The following is a 19,912-nucleotide window of genomic DNA, read 5'->3' as shown; positions in this document are numbered from 1 at the left end:
GAGGTATGAGAGAGAGAGGAAGGGAGGGAAAGCACCTCTGCCGCTCTCCTTGCCTCCCCTCTCCTGTGCGCAGTGCCCCTGCCCGGCCGCTCCCACCCTCATCTCCTCCCCACAGCTGGGCTGCCTCCTCTCCTCTCACTGATGCTGCCCGTCTTCTCTCACACCACGGAGCTGGAGGGACGACTTCTGGGTGTGTGTGTGTGTGTGTGTGTGTGTGAGTGCGTATGGAATGACTGACTACTACCTGCTTTGCATGGTCTGAATTTCGGGAGATTTGGCGCACGTCGGAAAGGAGGAGAGTCCAGAGGGAAGAAGGGAGGCTCTCCATCCACCCCCCACCCCCACACGAGGGATTTGATTTTACAGTAAGCGGGCGCAGTGTCATTCCTGTTTTCCTCCTCATTTCGCTCGTGTCACACTTCCCATCTGTGCAAAGAGGCTGACAGGGAAAAAAAAAAAACAAAAACAAAGATAATGCTTGGAATCTGACGAGGCTGTTGGGAATATGGCCGGATGTTTTTTTTTCTGACTCGATGAGAGCTCCAGTTGTTTTTGATTAATTTTGTGCATATTTGGTTTGTGCTGTTTATTGGGCTTTGTTGTATTTATTTTTATTTATTTATTTATTTATTTTTGTTATGATGGTGCGCATGACATCCCCCTCCTCTTCCATCTCATCTCAGCTGACCGTGCATCAATCCATCCTAGGCCGACATGTGTGTGTGTTTGGTGGTAGGGGGGCTCGAAATGATAAGGGGGGTTGCTTTGCTGCGAACACGATTGTACTTCTAGATTGACCTGAATTTGAGCGAGATTTGCGCGTGACAAGCGGTCCAACGTGCGCCGGCTGCACCCCCCCCCCCCCCCCCCCCCCCCCCCTTTGTGTTGCCTTTTTGCAAGGAGCCGGCCAGATCATGTAGATTTGTGTTTGTTTGTTTGTTCCCGTCTCTCAGCCGTCATTAAAGCAGGGGTGTGCAGTGCACCTCGGTGCCCGTGAGCTCCAGCTCTGGCCTGACCCCCACCACCAGGTTGGGGCTCCTGCCTGAAACAGCCTGCCACTGATTGCAGGCTGTTTCTCCTCAGTCACCTTGTAGCTAAAACAGAAGTAGCAACAGAAATCACAAGCCTTTATTTGCTTTTTGAATGCGGGCCCTTTGTAATGCTGTATTTGGCTCTTTCCCAGCCTTACTCAAGTCATGGTCAGCAGCATGGTGTCTAGTTTAAACTTAATTTCTGTATTAACTGCTGTTGATAAAATGCTACACTTAGAAAAAAGGGTGTTGTATGGTTTACATAGATGATTTTGAATCTTAATATAGTAAAAATCTACTAGTTGTCATTTTTGAAGTATGTTCTGTCAAACAGTAATAGTGTCTATATCCTCCAATAGTATAGAAAAAAATGTGTCCTATGCAATTTTGCTAGGCTAATGACTAGCCCAGGGGTCTGCAATCTGCAGCTTCAGGACCACAAGCGGCTCTTTGAAGCATTGACTAAAACTAACAGGAGTTTTTTTTCTGTATTTTATATCAACAACAGAAACGATTAGCATTAGCAGTTTTTTCTGTCAATTTATTTGCAAATATTTGATGGATACTACTAAGATAAGGAGTGTTATGTTGATTAGATCATGCAAGTAGTTTGTTGGTCTCTGCAAAAATCCAACTTTCAACCTTAGAGTATGATTGTTTTTTCTAATCCATCAGGATATATATTTTTTTAGAATACCTTTAAGACAAATTGCTGAGAAGAGAAATGTATGTTGAGTTTATTAAGTAACAATAATGAGAAAAATAATAACATTTCTGTGCGTAGTTTAGTGTTTTAGCTTTATCGATTTTGGTATAAACTATATATATTTTTCTTGGTGCATAAATATGTTTTTTTTCTTTTATCCTAAAGTGTAAAAATAAAAATAAACAGTAAAATTCACAGTAATTTTTTTGTTTTATAATGGTCACCCCCTACAGGCTGGAAAATCCCCCTTTCAACAAGCTCAAAGTGGCACACAGGCCACCAGTTGATGGTCACAGTTGTAGCACATTTTGCAGCTCCGGACACATTTATTAGTGAGCCAAAGGGAAGAAATGCCTCTTTTGATTGCAGAAGTTGCAGACCCCTGGACTAGCCAAACAAATGCCACTTTTTCTTTAGAATAAGTACTTCTTATAGGTAAATATGTACTGGGGAATACACTTAGGTACTGGGGAACATGAAAAAAGCCAGTTTTATTTCAATTTTTTTTGAGGATAGGTGGGATAGCATTCTGAAATCTTTTGAATCCATTGTGATCCATAAACATTCAAATAATTGAGTGCTCATCAGCCCAGGGTTCATCATATATTGAGAAATAATTCCATTGTAGACGTTTTGATCAAACCTGGAAAACGTTGTAAAATGCAACACCATGYAGTATCACAAGATGTTCAGAGTGCTCAGTGCATGTGCTGTCAATGATTCTAGGCTACTACCATAACTAAATTTAGCTAAATTATGTAAAAATAGCAGATTTAAAACCATTTTTGTGTTTGCTAATGTTGACTTGCTGTATTAGTAGTCTTGAATTGGATTGAGTCCTTAGATGTAAATGTGCATGCAATGATGACTTACTGTAASTTGTACTGATACTTATTAAGTACTTCATGAAATATTTGACTGATATTCCCAGAGACACAAGCATAAAAAATACTGTCCATCTTAATCTTTTGGAAGCAGGTGGGAATTATAATAGTTTATATTTAAACAACCATATTTAGTAGAACCAGGAGATAAGAATAAAGTAGATAACTAACATTTCATGTCTTATTGTTTATGTGATTGGCACTGGCCCACACAGCAGACAGCTGTGGGCCAGATCTGGTGACATGCTGGCACAGCTGCTGACTGCTGGCATGGCAAGTGGTTTGTCAACCAGATGTGGGCCAGTTCTGGCAATAATGATGATGACCTGATGACATGAGTGACCCCAGGATCTAACCAACAAACAGATTTATTACAGAGGGAATATCAAAGATGGCACAAAATAGCAACTTTTAAAAAATACTGAACCACAGAATCGCTAAAATTGTGAGGTGCAGGCAGGGACAAATCCAGGGTGCATGCAAAAATCCAAAGTTTAAAGATTTATTAATAAAACAAAAAGGCTGACAGGGCAGCTCAAAAACTCACAGGAACGAACAGGGACACAGAGAACACCACACTGGCTGAGGGAAGCAGTACAATRAAGACAGGACACAGAATATAAAGGCAAACTAATTAGGGCAACAAGACRCACCTGGAGCAGACACAAGAGGACACAGGTGAGAGAGGGCGGGGCTGCAGGGCAGAGAAACACGGGAACACTGAAAACATTAGAAAACTAAGGAAAATAAACACAGACCATGACAAAAATGAGCTCATTTAATTTTTTGTTTTTGATATGAGGCAGAGTCAGTGAACTGGACGATTAATCTACAGATTTATTACCAAGGAAATATTAAAAAATGACACAGAACAACAATTTTGTATTGAGTTTAAAAAATATTGAACCACAGAATGACTAAAGTAACTTCATTCAGTTTGTTTTGTTTTTTTACAATGCAGACGCCCGTCACACAATAAATACGTTGCGGTCCACTTCAGCTGAGCTGAGATCAGCTCCACCCCTCTTTAGGTTCTGCGCTGCTGGGTTAATTTCTGAACACGTACATATGAGTAGGACCTGGCCGGCTTCCCCTGTGATTTATGAATGAAACAAGGGAGCCTAAAGCTGGACTGGTCTGTGCTGCGATTTCGCAAAATTGTCTTGTGAAAGAGGCTTTATTGTCACATTGTAACATAACTGGCATCTTTCAGAGTTTCGTTCAATAAGCAGAAATAATGTCAATAAGGGTATTATAATCTGTGCACTAGGGTTGGGCAAAATCGTATCGTGTGCAATTAATCGCCAGAAAAACTGTTAACAGTTTGCCACTTTGCATTTACTGCGATTAGTGTCATGTGATGGCATATTTTGGCGATCACTATGTGAGCCCAAGGGCAGAAGCCAGCACAGAGCAACTAACATAACACTTTCTACTTGTTTAATCACCTGAAACACCAACATAAACAGGAGTAAGAGGAAAGCTACAATGTCAGTTACATGAAAGTACAGTTCTCATTTATTAATTGTCATTTTAATAGTTATCAGCTAAATGCCACAATTAATTGTGAGAATTATTTTGACAATATCACCCATCCCTACTATGAACACTGATGGAAGGGTTTCCGTGACCAAACAAGTAAGAACTAATTTGAAAAAAGTACAGGTCTCAGACTTTGGTGAGACTGGCAATCCATTTCAACATTATTGTACAAATGTATTGTGATTGTTCTCAGGTTCTTTTAAACTTAGAACCAGTAATTTACCATTAACTGACCCCATCATGCATTAAAACTACTTTATAACATACGTACTTTTCTCCTGTCTCTGTTCTGTCTCTTTCTTGTACCCAGTTATCTGGCTAAAGCTCATATACAAACAGTTGGTGTTTACTGATTTGCTACCAGCTGGATTTGCAAAATCCCAAACTAGGGCTTTAAACACTTAACACACACAGGTGAAACTGCCAGCTAGTGTTCTCGTCACACAACATTAAACTGATCAAAGAGCTTTTTTCCCTCTAATGCTACATTCTTGTATCCTGCTGTGCAGCATTACAGGAAGCCAAAAATCGTCAGAATACAATCAGCTGCATTTTTGGGATGTAGTACCCAATCAACCCACCACCATCTCCCATCTTTTCATCCCACCCCTCATGCTCTCCATTTCTCTTGTCTAATTGCCAAAGATTCATGGAAGATGGCAGAATGACCCTCATAGCATCGTCCCTGGAGGAAAGTCTGAAAAGTGACACACTCCACCATGGTTCAGGGAAGTGTTTCCAGCGTACCATCATCCCTTTCCAAATACTTGCCTCTGCTACTTTAGTCTCAACAGGCTTCATTAAATTTTTATATTCAGAAGATAACACATGGAACGTGGACAAGCTTCTAATAATGCCTCAACGAATTATGCAGGCCATATTGAACCAACACCCCCACCCCATGTCGAGCTGTATCTATAAATTACAATAAAATTGTGAAATTAACATTTGAAGTTTTTGAGCAATTAGATGCATAACTTGATGTATAGGTTAAAACACTTGTAAATCAATCAGTATGTCAGGGCTGAAAATGAAAAACAGGCCACTGAGAATAAAGACAAAACCATCAGGCACATAACGGGTACTACAGATTCATGGTTGCTAAATAATTGATTAGAATGAGACATCCTATGACCCACTAATGTTGTTTGTATGGGTTTCTATGTCATATTTAGTCTTTTGTTGTTACAATGCAATCTAACATGCAAAGTTTGATTGCATTAAAATCCTATATCTGTAAAATCCTATCTGGATTTGTTACATTGATGGATTATAATAGAATTAAAATATATTTACATCATTCCTACCCCAAACTGCTGTTCAGTTCCTCCTTTTATATTTACAAGCAAAACCAGTATATGAAGAGTCACAGTCCAACATGGCAAAAAATGACAGTAAGGGTCAACTGAGATACATAAAGGAACAAAACCCTATGCTATGTGAACCAGCTAACTATACTCTTAAACTGATAATCTCTGTTGATAACCTTGTTTAAAAAGAGGGACACATAAAAACAGAGCAAGACTCCATGTTTTCTGGTCATTGTGCTCCAATTATGGCAGTATCTGATTGCTATCGCAGCATCACCACTCCTCACACCAGTGAGTAGATGGTAGGATGGATTGCCTGGTCAAAAATCTGTTCCTTTTGAGAAACAATGGAGGGCAAGCAAAAGACCAGGTTTTAGGCAAGATCTGAATGAAATGTTATCGATAGAAATTTTTAATGTTAGATGTTAAAATTCAGGCCAAAATGAGGAAGAATGCTGTTAATTTGTGAAAGGCTGTTTTAATAATTTCGTAATACAAATTAGCACATTTGTAGAGACCATTATCTCTTTTGCTAAAATTTGAGATGTTTCCGCTTTTGGTAATACCCCAACTTCTCAATTAAGCACTTTAGGGTCATATGGTTTTAAGTAGCATAAAACTCTGTATTGCATTTGTGTTGGTTTACCCCCAATTTACACTGTGTCTGCTCCAACCTCTGCAGTACAGAATGAGTTGTTTTGGTCTGACTTCCACATGTACCACTGGCTTTAATGCAATCTTGCATTTCCTGCACATGCTTCTCGAGGCACCACTGTGCTTTGCACTGGGACCAGAGTGGAGCAGAAGCAGTATAAATTGGGGCGGAAACAAATGACAGCAAACTGTGCAGCACAACAAAACCACATGCAGTGTAAATTGGTGGACTATTGGCTGTGGGGAAAGACAGAATGTGGGGCGGAGATAAAAGCATTCTGTAGCGCAGAAGAGCAGGGAAAGGAGGACAGGGAGAGGTGGTGAACTTATTCCTTGTTGGCAAAGGTGGGTGGGAGATGGTTAATTAGCTTTGTTTATTGTTTGTTTTTTTTAAATCCTATAAAAAATCAATGAGATTTGTAAAAATCTGTGAGATTTGGCAAAGCCCATTTATCGACAATCTGTACAAGTTGACAAATATGCATTCAAGACAACATAGCTGGGTCATTAAGAAACAGAAGCAGGACTGACCATGTGTCTATGGCCAAGGTTGAGAGTCTAGTGCAAATGTGATACCCATGATTAGGGTTGGGTTGTATTTGGCAAAAAACAAACAAACAAACAAACAAACAAACAAACAAACAAACAAACAAACAAACAAACAAACAAAATAATCAGGATTAATTGTGGCAAATATTAATGAATATGACAATTAATAGATGACAACTTCACTTGCATATTTCTGACTAAATCCTTGTGTTCTAAAATTATACCTAAAATCATCAAACTAACGTTTAGCAGGATGAAATAGTAAGCTATGAATTGAAACCCATATTTTCCACAATGTGAAATAGCAGCATATCTTTAGCAATGCCACAAATTATTTCCTTCTAGCACCTACTTTGGTGTTCATGTGGAACAGACTGGCATTGTGGATTTTTGGGTAAGTAAATTTGTTTCAGCCAGTCGCTGGAAGAATTTACTGTAGCTGATGATGTAGTCTTGGTTCGCATCTGCTGGCTTTCCTCATGCTCCGGTTTATAATGGCAATTAAACAAGTTCATAGTGTTAGGGTTAGCTGCTCTGTGCCACATTTTGTCATTATTCTTATGTATGAGCTCACATGTTGCTTGATAATGAGAGTGTGTTGCACACAATAATGTCATCATCACGCAGCACTAATTGCTGTAATCTCAAAGTGGCWAATATTAACTGGTGATAGTTTTTCTTGTGATTAGAAGCACGTTACGATTTTGCCCAATCCTACCCATGATGGTGGCTTTGTGTTAGACTAGAGTAAAGTTCTAGAGCTCAGCAGTTTTTTTTGCCATGCTCTAAGAGAGTGGAAATAAAGTGTGTTGCTGTCCAGAGGAGGATCTTGGGAATGTGGACGACATGAAGGGGAAAAAACATGTTAGTAAATACAAAATATCTAGCAAAGTCATTGTTTTTTTCACACTAAAAGAGGTTTTCCAAATTTGCTGAAATCTAGCTGGGTTGTAAAAGGTTGTAGATAGTGGAGTAGGGTTGCCAACCAGTGAAAAGAGCCTTAGATAAAGTCTCATCATAGAGAAAACAAAATAATTTCTGGTACAGATACAAACCACTTTGTTAAAAAAAATAGGTTGAGTACTGCACTTGAGTGAGCCTATAATTTATTCATAAAATTAAGATTTATGTTATTTTATTTAAAAGCACACAAAAAGATGTCCAAAAGAAATTAAAATAAATGTGTCTGCAGTATTTTACCTGCATAGAAATCAAACAAATAAAGCTGATGCTTCTTGTTACCAGCCAGTTATTTTGTATATTTATACTTCTCATACACTGAGGAGAAAGCAGGTAGCTGTAGTAAACAAGTGAATAACTAAATTCAGAGTGTGTGGAAATGAAATGGACTGATGGAAACCTGAAAGCACAGCTGCTGACGCTTGCACTACATAAGCACCCATCACAGGGCTCAGGTGACTTAACGACAACCATCCACATCTTCTCTGTGTATCCACTTGTGAGTCAAGCTGGTCTACTAATGGATGATGGTGAATAGCTGCTGCACTTTGCTTTTCTGTCTCAGGCACTGGGCGGTTCGCTCTCTCCTCTCCTTCCAAGAGATTCCGGCGCAGATGGGTGTGTTTATGGACAGGGTAATGGCTTTTAGGTGGATATATCTTTTTGTCACTTCTGTTTTTCTTTCTTTTCACTCGATGGTTGAGTGAACACATTCAGAAGGGAAAGATCTTTTCGCAAAGTCACTTTACATCTATTTTTATGTTGGCTTCCATCTAGTATTTGAGGAAAAAAATATTTAAGCCCAAAGGTGCTCATAACTCTCCAGCTGTGCATAGTAAAAAAAAAAAAACGACATTTACAGTTCAGCTTGATAACTATATTGACCAAGTCTCTGTCCTTTTAAGCCAATCAGGGTACCGTACATCAGGGAATTAATGAAGCTAAATGAGAGGCATCTTTCATCTCCAAGTTCAGACCAGAGCTGTCATTACAGTTGCAGTGAGCACACCTTTCTCTTTGTGTCTGGCAAAACTCTGACGCTGCGTGTCCCTCGGCACTGAGGGAGACAATAATACTCTACCTAATCCACCTCTCACTGCATTTCTCACCCAATCAATCCCCCATAGAGCAGAGCTGAGCATTGCCAAATTGTGGTCTCCTTGGCAACGTGAGCTCGGGTTTGCCGTGATGTCAGCCAGGTGCGGTCCAGCAGCTTGGGCTATAACAAGGCCTGACCGCTTGTTGAAAATAATGAGCTCAAACTTAGTTGTCATTGCAACGAGTCTTTTTTGTGTGTGAGAGGAGGTCAGCGAGGGGCAACCCCCAATTAGCTCAGAGTGTCAGGAAGACAATGTGTGGGCGGGTGGAAGGGGGCTGGAAAAGGGTTCCCCCTCCAGTTCATTAGCTGTGTAATTGAATGGTTTTCTGTGCAATGTGTAATATTTAATCTTAAACATCTGATAAAAAAAAATTATTCCAAAATATTTGAAGAAAAGACAAGAAAGGGTTGGTTATTTATTTATTTTTCTCATTACATTCAAACTACTTTTTTCATTGTACCATAATGTTGTTATGGTTAAGAAAACGTCTAATGGCAGTGGCAAAGCTTGTGACGGGTGAGTGAAGTTTGCTTTATAGCTTTTTAACATTTCTAACCCTGGATTTACACTGCATGCGTCTCCGCTCTGCTGCGCTGCGGTGYGCAGGTTGCAGCTGTTCGTTTGWGCCCCAATTTATACAGCCTCCGCTCCGCTCCGTTGCGACACAGAGGAGGGAGCGTGTGGAGGAAGGAGATCGCGCGATAAATCCAGTGATGTGGAAGTCGGAGCAAGAAGTAATTAATTCTGTGAAAGACGAACTCTAAACACAGTTGCAACCACTGATATAAAAGCTTTTGATAGATATGGTTGAAACTGTATCGCTGTTGTCTTTTTGAAACTTCTGACTTCAAATTAAAATCCACATGTATCGTGTGTGTACACAAATGCTTCATGCTACATGTTTCCATCTGCTTCCCAAACAGAACGATACATTCTGACAGCATTTGTGTAGAAATATATCCGTATATTGATTAATATAGCTGGGATTTTGACATTATTCCGACAAATTATTCCACCTCATAGTGTCTTATTTTGTAAATACTGATGTTGTGCTCATTTCTTTTCTTGTTGGTGCGACGTAATCTTTAAAAAATGACTCCGGCGCAGTTCTGGCGTCCGGCAGAAATAGGATCAGATCTAATTTTCCCGGATCGCCGTCCGCTCACCGCTGCCATGCGCAGCCAGTGTAAACACTCTCATTGATTATAATGGGTGCGTATTTGCTGCGGAGGTCGGACCGGAGCGGAGCGGAGCCGGAACGCATGTAGTGTAAATTAGGGGTAAAAGGTCAATTTTTAAACTAGTTTTAACCAAAGAGATTTTCTTTATCTTAAACCAAGCCAACATAAAAAAATAGCGTCTCAACAAATATGTCCTACAAGTCATAAGATACTCCGCTAGCACAATTGCCTGGTCACAAGAGGAGATAGAAGCTGCTGACCTTAACACAAGAAAGCTCCTCATAAAATTTCACCTGAATTCCAGCACCCTGAGACTGTACGGTAAAAGAAAGGAGGGAGTCAGATGACTAGTGAGCATCAAAGGCACTATACAGGATGTCTCAGCTAAGGTTGGAGTGGATGCAGTGTCATCTGGGGGTAAGCCTACACAAGTGTAATACAGAGTCTTTATGGTACTTAGAACCATATGAATCTAAAGCGCTGAATTGGGAGTTACCTAAACCCTAAATGATGAACTGCTAAGTGAATGTCTCACAGAAACACAATGTGGAAGAGGAGGAACAAGAAGCATCATGGTAAAATAAGCCCCTGCACAGCAAAAGTAGATTGAGGAAGAAGCTGATATCAAGAAATCATCATCATCATCAAGTTTACTTATAAAGCACATTTAAAAACAACAAGTTTTCACCAAAGTGTTGAACACAAGGCAAAGATCAATATAAAAGCAAACAACATTCTTAAAAATATAAAATATAAAACACCAACAACAAATACATAAATCACAATTAATCAAAAATCCAAGAAAACAGGTGTGTTTTTAACAGAGATTTAAAAACAGGAAGTGACGAGGCCTGTCTAACGTTGGGGGGTTGATTGTTCCAAAGCTTGGGAGBCACGACTGAAAAAGCTYGATCTCCCCTCAGTTTCAGCCTGGTTTTAGGAATGACCAAAAGCAGCTGATCAGAAGATCTTAGTGCCCGAGAAGGACTGTATGCTTGAAGTAGATTGKCAAGATATGAGGATGCAAGGCCATGTTGGCATTTGTAAGTGAGCAGGAGAATTTTAAAATAGCACACTGATCCTTGCAGTCTCTAAAAAAAGAGATGGACAGAAGGACAGCACAGAGGCACTAACCATGGCAGCACAAGAACAGGTCCTCCTCACAAGAGCAACAGAGGCTGGTATTTACCATACCAGACAAGACCCAAGATACAGGCTGTGCAAAGATTCCCCGTCAACACTCCAGCACACAATAGCAGGAGATAAATGCTGACAGGCAAAGCAYACATGGAACACCACAGACAAGGGGCTGGAAGAGCAAACAGGAACATCGATGCAGAGTATGGACTGAAGGTCCAGYCCACTAAGGGTGTTGGAGAATGGCAGGGCTAAGATACTGTGGGACTTCCAGATCCAGACTGACAACCCTGACATTGTGGTGAAAAACAAACTACAGAAAAAGACAGTGATAGATGTAGCAATCATAAGCCACTGTAGCAACAGCAAGAAGCATGGTTTTAGCTATAGGGGCATCAAAGCCTTGTTTGGTTTTCTGACACCTTCTTTCAGCTGGCAACGTCTCAGGATGCCCTCTGGGCGATTGTGCCTATCTTCGAGAATGTAGAGATTTAACGACATTTCCGTTTGTAAGTTGTTTTTTTCTTTCTCCGTAAATGTTGCAGTCTTCCATAAGTGGCAGGGGGTGACCACAATTATTTTATGCAGCTAGAAGGACACATAAAGAATAAAATGTGCTGGCTTGGATAGAAGAGGTGGATAGTGATTTTACAGCTAGCTTTTGATGCATGTCTTTACCACAATCTCTGYTCCCAGTCTGTGTCATTTTTTTTCRTAAGCTTCTGTAAGCTTYRTAACAGGAGGTGTGGGTTAAAGTGTTGACGCCTTCTTTCAAAATTCTACCTATAAGCCTGGCAAGAAGAAAAACGAGGCTCATGAAATACCAAGGGCTTCAGGAGGAAGTGGAGAAATTGTGTAATATCAAAACCTCAATGGTGCCCATGTTTATTGGAGCACTCACTGTGACCCCCAGATTAGGAATTGCTCCAGCAGATCCTAGGAGCAACTCGGAGATCACTGTCCAGAAGAGCACAGTCAAAGGAACAGATAAGATACTGTGGAAAACCCTTAAGCTATGTTATAGAAATTATATATAGTAATATACAGTCTGATGCCGATCTGGACAGAAAACATACTGTTTGTTAGACCAAATGATTTAATTTTGGTACACACAATGAGACAAACTATTTGAAGCAAAAGTTTGCATTAAATAAAATCAAGTTTCACTTCACTTGAATTTTGTTTAGTATTTTACTGCATATTTTMTTCATCTTTTATAAAATGTTGCTAAAGCAACTTTACAGTAAAAAATACTATTTTATATTTATTTTAATAGAATTTGAGTAAAATTTAAAACAGTTATTTTTATTACACTTAATTTGCTGAGTAGACCCATTGTTTAACTATAAATCATGAGTAGACCCATTGTTTAACTATAAATCAAACATCAGAGGAAAAATCCTCGTATGAACGTTTGCGTGTTGTGTGGTGTAAGATCCTTCTACACTCATTCACTGCTCTTTGTTTACCCTTCATGACTCCGGCTGACTGCACCGTCAGTGTCAGACCATTTTAGACACATTTACCAGCGCACTTTATTATCCTGACAACAGAAGTGGTTTCTGTAATATGTATGCTGTGCGTGCACTTGATTCTTTTTGCATGTGCACGTTTTGGACTTGGTGGGCGTTTAAGGACCGTCAGCTGCAGCCTGACAGCGGCTCTTTGTTCTCACTCTTCAATGTAAGTGGGCCTTACATAATTACAAATGAGCTTCTTATCCGTAATGCTGTTAGGAGAAAGCCATTATGTCCTGTGGAGCTTTTGGAGCTATGAAGTAAAAATATAATTCACACGTTGTGGTCAGGCTCCCATTAATCATTTATTGCCTTGATTAGAAGTTTTTTTTTCAGAGTTTTAAACTGCCTCACTGACATTGTTCTTTGGGACAGGCAGACAATGAATTTGTATCATGACTTTTCACAAGGAAAAAAGAAGATTTTTCAGGGTCATCTCTATGTTTCCTGGTGGTCCCATGGTTAATAATAAATGTCATGAAATGCTCRACTCTCCCTTCAAAGGTCTTTTAAAACAAATGGAAAACATATTGAACCAGGGGACATAGCCACACAGCAGACAGGTGTGGGCCAGATCTGATGTCAAGCTGGCACTGCTTGCTGACTGCTGGCATGGCAAGTGGTTTGTCAACCAGATGTGGGCCAGGTCTGGCAATGATTGTACTATTTTGAACATGGCATACCACAACTGGCCCACACTGGTTTGGTATGTGGTCCAGATCTGTCAGTACCACAACTGGCCCAGTTGTTATTTGGTATATGTGGATGCTGCCCCATGCACAGACCACCTCTAGTAAATTGCATCTGGGCCACCAAAGGGCTGTCAGTCTTTGTGGTATCTGGGATTGAGTGGAAGTGCTTTGTGTGGGCCTAAACTGGTCCATACACATTTTGTTATGAGGGTAGRTGCCAGGAAACATCCCACATAGCAAAATTTGTCTGGCCAAGTTCTGGCCCATGGGCATGGCATCTTAAAAACTGTTCCATCATTGCCAGACCTGGCCCACATTTGGGTGACAAACCACTTGTCATGCCAGCAGCTTGACACCAGATTTGGCTTATGTGGGATAGTCATGATTTTTTTCTGTAGGTGAGAGGTAAACTGCTTTAGTGAGAACTTTTTCTTTTTGTTTGATAACAGTTTTACTTTTTTCTTTTTTTTTGTTGTTTTTACCTTGGTCCTGGGTTCAATCTGCGTTTTGGACCTGGGGTCTTGCTGTGGGAAGTTTGTATGTTCTGTTTGGATGTTGCCTCCCTTGCAAAAGAGATCTCTGGTCAATGGAATTCAGCTGGTTAAATTAAAATTAATAATAAAAAAGTTAGTAATAATAATAATTAAGCCTGCTGAAAAATGACTAAACAATRTCAGCCTTAACATTTTAAAGTATGTTTTTTATTGTTACCACAGCTTCACTCTACATGCATTTCTTCTTTGGTTTCTTTTGCTGACATTCTATTGAGTCTGCTGCAGATTGCAACATTTTTGATCTTTTGTCTCAGCCCGTGTCCTTGAATATTCTGTTATTAATAAAAATTATAATCCTCTCCTGAAAAATAACTTTAGTTAGCTATTATGAGGAGGAATAAAAAAGACCACTCCACCAATTAAACCTTGGCAAGGTTGAAAAGGGCTTCAGAAAAGGCTGGTCTTATCTGTTTGTTCTGTGACAGTTTTTACATTCTAAGCATTTTTTTAAACTTTAAAGGGCATTGCAGTGCCCTCGAGCTCTCATTAATTTCTCACCCTTTTGCAGACATTTGCTTGCTTGCACGTTTTCTGTGAGTTTGGGTTTGTGTGTGCCAGCGTGTGGAGCTGGAGAGGTGGCGTCTGGCCAGTGTGGGTCTGCTTTGTCTGGTATTAATGCCTCTTCATTCACTACACTCGTATGCAGCCAGCACACTGACAGCCACTAATCTCCTCTTTATCTTAAAGGTTTGCTCAGCACTTTGCTGTCCCATTCAGGCGGCTGCCAGCTTAAGATTTTGTTTGGGACTTTTAGCATTGTGTTCATTAGATAGCATTATTGTTTGGTGCATCCTAGGGGACATTTCTGTTAAGTTATTAATTAATTTTTTCAAATCCAGGCTAAGATATGTCATCTGTATTAGTTTGACATTGGTGACACTTCACTTATCCTCTTGTGCTACCATGAGCTTGGCATTTTTTATCTTTAGAAAACGACTTGCAATTATTGAGCGTACTACCACTACTTTAAAGAGACCAATTAGTACTTTAAGGAGGACTCTTGAAATTTGTACAATACTGTATATTTAAAAATGTCAGAAAACATGTTTGGATAAAAACAACTAGTGTTATCTAAAAGGTTTTTGATGTAGGTCAGGTGTGGCTCAGATCTGGTGTCAGGCTGGTACTGCTGGCATGGAAAATGGTTTGCCAACCAGGTGTGGGCCAGGTCTCACAATGAGCTTATTCTTTTTTAGAAAACTGGCACTCTTTTTAAGATGGCATGCCACAACTGGCCTGGTTGTAGTTTTGTTTATGTGGTGCTGACCAATGCATTGATCACCTCTGGCAAACCATATCTAGGCCACTAAAGGGCCGTCATAGTCTTTGTGGTGTCTGTGCAGAGTGGTAGTGCATTGAGGGGGCTAGTATTTGCTATGTGGGCTAATTCCTAAAAGGTTCTTAAAACAAATTGGGATTGTTGAAGAGGGCCGGATAAACACTAAACTAATGTCTGACAAATTTAAAAGTGGCTTTAACTATGATTTTAAATAGCTGCTAATAGACATTGCAACTGGACAATAAAATACCTGAGAACTAAACTTTATGCAGTTAATCTAAATAGTGAACATCATTTTTTCAAGTGAAAAAATGGGCACATTTTTCAAGCAATAACACTAAAATACCAATACTGTAGCTATTTTTTGTAGCATTTCAGGAGAATGAAGTTTTATTGCATACCTCAGCTAGATGTGAAGGACGGAGGCATGGTGATTGTCACTGACAAAGAATCTGWGTCTTGATTTTGTTGCCTTTTCATGTGTGAAAAGTTCTCTCCTCTTTTTTTCTCAGTGCACATTAATGCAGCAGAGTTCACTAAACCTTTTATAAACTCCCAATCAGACAATAGCTCACAATTCATTTTAGTATTTTGTAAGCTATCACAAAGGCAGTATTGACAATTTTGTGTGTGTTTTGGTTTTTGTAATTTCTTTTTCATTCTCGAAAGCTGGAAAGGGTTTTTGTAAGTTGATATGCTCTCATTGAATCCGCATGTATTTCCCCCAGGTGCTCTAGCTTCCTACCACAAACCTACACCTTTATTTTGAGTGTGCCTTTATTTGAAACTGCTAGTCGAATACCAGTGTGGAAAAATTATTCTCGATATTAGGAAATATTGAATAAATACATACATGACTTGCCATTAAAGCGCCAATTCTATGACGCAACCAATTGCCATTGACCTTTTCACAGGTATCACCATCTTATGGCGATATCTGTGCTTAGCACAAAGCATCATGATGCAGTTTGGGGGCATCTGGTGCCAGTGTGTGACTTGAACAAATGTGAAAATGAGTCGCAGAGATTGCTGTGCTATACTGTATGCACAACAATGATTAGAGATACAGATGAACAATAAAGAATATGTGGAATAAAAACTATGTATTTGGAATATAATATTTTCTTGTGGTTGTTACCAAAATTAAATACCCTTGTCTAGATATATTAGTGATCACCTATAACTAAGAGATTGTCATTTAGTTCTCTGTAACCATCTCAAATATCTGTACCAAAATGTCATGGTAGAAATTCATGTATGGTCACAMCACCTAGCTGAGCTAGTAGGAACAACCCAACACTGCAAAGTGTAGACAAGACTAAGGACAACAAAAAATATTTTTAGGAAGCGAAAGAAGAATGACCTCATTGATGAAGACAACTAAACTGAATGAAACCTAATTTCATCCATTAATTTTAACAACAAAGTTAATTTTACCTTGCAACCGGCTGACAATTATCAGGAGGATCATATGAGTTTTTTCTTGATGAAGTTTGCAAAATTTTATTTTGGTCGAATTGTCCGCTAAAAATAGTTTTTGCATTAACTGAAGTCCAACAATTATTTTTCATTTAACAAGGATTAACAAAAACAAACAATTTTCCTCTTCCAAAAATTGTTTATATTACAATCGGTAGTAAACATCCCGAAGTAATTAAATGGAAAGGTCTTGTAGACCAAAAATAATCAGTGCAAGTAATGAGGATGTTATTTTTTTCCAGTCAGTGCCTGTTAAACTACCCCAGCTCATTCAGAGTTTGGGATTAGCTGAAAGCAGTGTTGTCATTGATCCTCTACAATGGGGGATACACAAACACATACCAATCAATAGAAACCCACCTTTAACCCAGTGTTTTGGCAGTGTGTACTTGATCGCTGAAATGGTCATAGTGTTTTGTCAGTGACCACAAATGATGTGATTAAATTTAACTGAGCCTAAAAATTTCCTTCCTAATCAATAGATGTAGGGCTAGGTTTTTGTTTCTTATTCATCCATCCATAGAGGTATAACACATAGCCATTATGTCCTGTGGAGCTTTTGGAGCTATGAAGTAAAAATATAATTCACACCTTGTGTTCAGGCTCCCATTAATCATTTATTGCCTTGATTAGTGGTATTTTTGTTTTTTTTTTCTGAGTTTTAAACTGCTTCACTGACATTGTTCTTTGGGACAGGCAGACAGTGAATTTGTATCTTGACTTTTCACAAGGAAAAAAAGAAGATTTTTCAGGGTCATCCCTATGTTTCCTAGTACCTGTGTTCCCCAGTACTAATGTTGTCCCATGGTCATAGTGTTTTGTCAGTCACCACAAATGATGTGATTAAATTTAAGTGAGCCTAAAATTTTCCTTCCAAATCAATAGATGTAGGGCTAGGTTTTTTTCTTATTCATCCATCCATAGAGGTATAAAACATAGCACTAGAAACTGCTGCTTGATTCCAGGTTTAAACTGAAAGTTGTCATCTTAATTGGTTGATTGATTGATTGATTGGGGACAGTTTCCCTGGATTGGCAGAGCAGGGTGGTGGTCCCCCTATTTAAAACGTGGGACCGCAGAGTGTGTTCCAACTACAGGGAGATCACACTTATGAGCCTGCCTAGTAAGGTATATTCAGGGGTCCTGGAKAGGAGGGTCCATCGGATAGCTGAGCCAAAAGGCGAATTTCTCGATTCATGGTCAGTCTATCCTCATCTATGGTCACAAGCTTTGGGCAAAGAACGAGATCGCGGATACAAGTGGTGGAAATGAGTTTCCTCTGCGGGGTGTCTGGGCTCTCCCTTAGAGATAGGGTGAGAAGCTCAGTCATCCGGGAGGGACTCCGAGTAGAACCGCTGCTCCTCCACGTCGAGAGGAGCCAGTTGAGGTGGTTCAGGCATCTGGTTAGGATGCCTCCTGGAYGCCTCCCTGGTGAGGTGTTCCGGGCACGTCCCACTGGGAGGAGACCCAGTGGAAGATCCAGGACACGCTAGAGGGACTATGTTTCTCAGCTGGCCTGGGAAAACCTTGGGATTCCCCCAGAGGAGCTGGCCCAAGTGGCTGGGGAGAGGGAAGTCTGGGTTTCTCTGCTGCTCCTGCGACCCGATCCTAGATAGGAAGAAAATGGATGGATGAGTGGATGGATGGGTGGATGGATAGATGGATGGATGTAGTATTTTAAAGAGTTTTGATATCAGAGAGATAACAATGTTTACAAATTGAAAACAAGATAATAAAATTGGATGTTTTTTTAAACTGGCTTTTACACCCAGTTAACTCTGCTCAGTTGAGCACTTTTTTCCCTTCAAATTCTAGTMCCATAAACTTACTGTCAATTTCATATTACTGGGTAGTATCACCAGCTGCCAAAAAAAGCAAAGATGGGGGATGTGCAAGCACAAATAGCAGTAGCAGCTAGCTGTAGCTTTTCCTGGAGAAGCATTATCATAATTCAGAAGAAACATCCGTAAAGTGCTAAACAGAAGGTGGTGTAAAGACTTGCTCACAACCTTTCCACCAAACACCCACTTCAAAAGATCTGAACTGACCCTGTAAGATAAGTGCCTCACTGATGACTAAGCAATGTGTCGAGGAGATGAAGAGTTTATTGGCAAAGAGTGAACTCACTTAGAGATTTTTCTTCAGCTGGTGAACATACTGTACTCCACATGCTTCAATATGCACCTTTTGAAGAGGGAACTCTCTTTGGCCTCCTGTCAGCTGATGCAGGAAAATAACACAATGTCCTTACTTATCCCAGCCTTTAGTCACAATCATTGTATGGCATTGATTTGTTGCAGTGATTTACTGTTTTGTCCCCAGTTAATTGTTTTTCCATCTTAATTATTAGGATCTATTGATTAGGCCATCATACTCCTAATGTATGTGTTCCTGGAGGGTTATTTTTGAAGGTCGGAACACAATATCTCAACTTTACCTCAGATTGCTTCCTAAACATATCGAGAAGCATTTTTTCACATCATGTTTGTTTTTTCATGCTGCTAAAGATAAAGGTGCAATAATGTTTTTGCTTGCGTCTATGTGTTTCATTGTTTGTGGCATTAGCAAAACCTCTTGTAAACCAGTGGATAGATTTTAATTTACTGTACATTTACAAACGATTTACTTTTGGAATCACCCTCATTCAAGATGGCCACAACAACAAAAGACCCTTAACCAACATAATAATAGTTAAAACTTAGCCAGTTTTACAGACGCTTAGCTAAAATGCTGTGAGACTGATCTACAACACACATAAACGCATCTCACAAAATCTCAAAATATTGCAGAAAATGTCATTAACSGGTGTTGACCAAAAGGACTAAAACTCTGTCCTTGCTATTCATAAGTGGTGTCTAAACTAATAAGCAGCGGGCGATATGCTTTCCTTTCTATGAATGTTATTCTTTTAATTTCAACACTTTTTGTGTACTTAATGATGCCAATAAAAGATAAACCATGCCACAGATCTTAAAGATTTATATTTTATTTCACAACCTATGGTCACATTTCACTGTGATGGCCCCCTCTGGTAGGCATTAAACATTATGAGAGCAAAGGGAGAAGTGTGGTGATCCTGGTGGATTTATAGGGTCTCTGACAGCTTCAGTTTAACACTAAAACCTGCTGCTTGTTTCCAGGTTTAAACTGAAAGCTGTCAACTGATTCTGGCTAACCTGTGCCACTGAAGGAAAAGGGCACAGCAATGTTTTTTTCCCTGTATCTGTGTGTGCACACATGAGTCTTATCTATCTATCTATCTATCTATCTATCTATCTATCTATCTATCTATCTATCTATCTATCTATCTATCTATCTATCTATCTATCTATCTATC

The 19,912-nt window shown here is 39.6% G+C and overlaps 1 protein-coding gene across 1 annotated transcript in view; it reads left to right on the top strand.

Annotated features, from left to right (window-relative positions):
* The window catches only part of LOC106514929 (catenin delta-2), a gene marked incomplete at its 3' end in the record, with an annotated part of 142,632 nt that continues 122,720 nt past the window's right edge, over positions 1–19,912 (top strand). The window contains 1 exon segment of the mRNA XM_014004468.1: positions 1–365.

This window comes from Austrofundulus limnaeus, unplaced genomic scaffold (assembly GCF_001266775.1).
Source record: "Austrofundulus limnaeus strain Quisiro unplaced genomic scaffold, Austrofundulus_limnaeus-1.0 Scaffold24, whole genome shotgun sequence".
NCBI lineage: Eukaryota > Metazoa > Chordata > Actinopteri > Cyprinodontiformes > Rivulidae > Austrofundulus > Austrofundulus limnaeus.
The sequence above is the reverse complement of the archived record's forward strand: the minus strand, read 5'-3'. Positions and strand labels throughout refer to the sequence as shown.